Genomic DNA, 2,500 nt, shown 5'->3' with positions numbered 1-2,500 from the left:
ATCAATTTATCGATGAATGTATGTTTCGTTTTCTTTCCAGATTTCCTTTATCGTTGTAGCTTTTAGTATCGATATTCAGTTTATACATGTTCTGTTTCGTTTTGAATTTTGTATTTTTTTCGTATGTTTCAAATATTAATTTCATCTGTTTAGATATCTTCTTTTCGTGACAAATATGTATATATTTATATATAATGTATATATATACATACATACATATATATATATATATATATATATATATATATATATATATGTATATATATATATATATATATATATATATATATATATATATATATATATATATATATAAATTTTTATTTTTTTTATTCAGTTTCATCAGCGCACCAACTTTCGAATTTAGCATTTTTCTTAATCTATCATTCCAAGCAATGTTTTCTATCCTTTTTGGCTTTGACCCTAATTACAGCCTTAGCCTTGACCAGCAACCCTAAATGAATGAAGAACATGGAATGTAAATTCCAATCCCTTTCATGTTACAATTATACTGGCAAATGTTGACATGTCAACGTTAGTCTATTTTTACCGCTTTATATTTACTCAATCAGTACCGGTACATTTGAAATTGAAAAGAAAGTGTGTGTTAACAGAACATGAATTTTTACTTGTATCATATTAGAAAAAAATTAGATTTTCTTCAATGGCTAGTAACTTTTTTTTCTGATAAACTTCAGTGATTCGTGAAATTATTACATTTAATTGTATATATAAAGGGGCTTAGGTGAGATTCAAGTAGGAGATCTTGGGAATAACCGGAAAGAAAGGCTACAAAAAATTAGTTTCTGCACAGGTTTTATATTCATTGTTAGAGCACACCACAGTATTCTTCAGAAGGTATAGTCTTTAAAACTAATTTATTATAAAGACAACGAGAATATAATTTTCTTGATAATGAAAAACACTTATTTCAGGAAAACAAACTTAGTGATATAAACTAAATCGTTAATTTAGATATATAGACTAAATATTTGCAATTAGCCAACCTCAATACATCATCTGCTAAAATGTATTTCCACACTCCATGGAAACAAAAGAAACTTCTTTTTTACATTTATTGAATTTTGTTTTCAATGCCTACTCATATCCACATAGCAAACCCCCGTATCCAGTCATGAAGACCGCCAGTGGTTGGTTGGTTACCATTAGAGAGAGAGAGAGAGAGAGAGAGAGAGAGAGAGAGAGAGAGAGAGAGAGAGAGAGAGAGAGAGGGCCGGGGGGGGGCATAAATGCGAAGACTGATAAGCAGACCAACCGAGGCAAGCTAGCAGAGACCTAGAGGGTCAGGCAGGCAGTCAAAGGCATAGACAGTCAGATTCAAATAGGGTGGGGGGGGGGAGTGAGGTACGTAAGATTTATTATAAACATAAAAACAACTACGATGCATGCAATGATTGCTCTGTGTGAAATAGCGATTTTCTTTGAATGTTTAGGTCACAGAGTTACAGACGCGACTGACCACTCATTACAAGTATCTCCCTTATAAAATAAAGAGCAAGTATCTGGAAATATATATATATATATATATATATATATATATATATATATATATATATATATATATATATGAAGATACGTATATATATATTTATATATATATATATAGATATATATATATAAATAAATATATCTATATATATATATATATATATGTATATATACATACATATATATGAACATTTATATATATATGGTCACGCTCAACACATTGCTAGACGTATAAATACTTAGTCTCTCCCGTCCCTCTGGTAGGGGGAGAGGGAATAGTCATACCCTGGTGAGAGGGGATGTAATTAGAAAAGGTGGAGGAGTGTGGAGGTTTGAATCTGCTTGTTTGTGGGTATGTATCTGAATTTTCAACCAACATATTGACGGGTTACGAACACTAATTATACAGAAAAGCTAATTTTGCTATGTGCAGAGAATGAGATCGGGTGCTTTATTAGCGCGCTTCTTTTGGAAGTATGTATTCTGGAAAATCTTAAAGCTGTCCTATTGAAGGAAATTAACTACATTACTCAAAATCCAAATGTGACCAGCTGTAATCTACTATTATTATTTTTCTTAGAAAATACCCTTCTTTGGGTTGTGACCATGTGGTTTGGAATCTGGAAATTACTGATTCCAAATTTCCTTTACCAATTTACTCAATATTCCGATTAAATTTTCTTTTTGTTTAATTCCTCCTTTTTATAACTGTATTAGTATTTAGATCTTTATGTCTGTTTTCCTATTTTTGCTAAACGTCAGGTGGAAATATTATTTCCTGTGACGTCTTAAGTCGTATCTAACGTATTGCAAAAGACTATAGGTATCGTCTATCTATTTGCAAGTATATTAACTAGGTATATTTAGCGTAAATTTGTACAAGCATCTCCACACACAATTTTGTAAGTATGTTCATACATCCCTGTATTGTGTGATGTTAGTATCACCACGCTATTAACAAATATAGGAAAGATGATGTATATCATCGTTT

The 2,500-nt window shown here is 30.8% G+C and overlaps 1 protein-coding gene across 1 annotated transcript in view; it reads right to left on the bottom strand.

Annotated features, from left to right (window-relative positions):
- The window catches only part of LOC137621101 (neural cell adhesion molecule L1-like), a 25,683-nt gene that overhangs the window by 13,997 nt on the left and 9,186 nt on the right, over positions 1 to 2,500 (bottom strand). The window lies entirely within an intron of this gene.

The sequence above is a fragment of the Palaemon carinicauda genome, chromosome 27 (genome assembly GCF_036898095.1).
Source record: "Palaemon carinicauda isolate YSFRI2023 chromosome 27, ASM3689809v2, whole genome shotgun sequence".
NCBI lineage: Eukaryota > Metazoa > Arthropoda > Malacostraca > Decapoda > Palaemonidae > Palaemon > Palaemon carinicauda.
The sequence above is the reverse complement of the archived record's forward strand: the minus strand, read 5'-3'. Positions and strand labels throughout refer to the sequence as shown.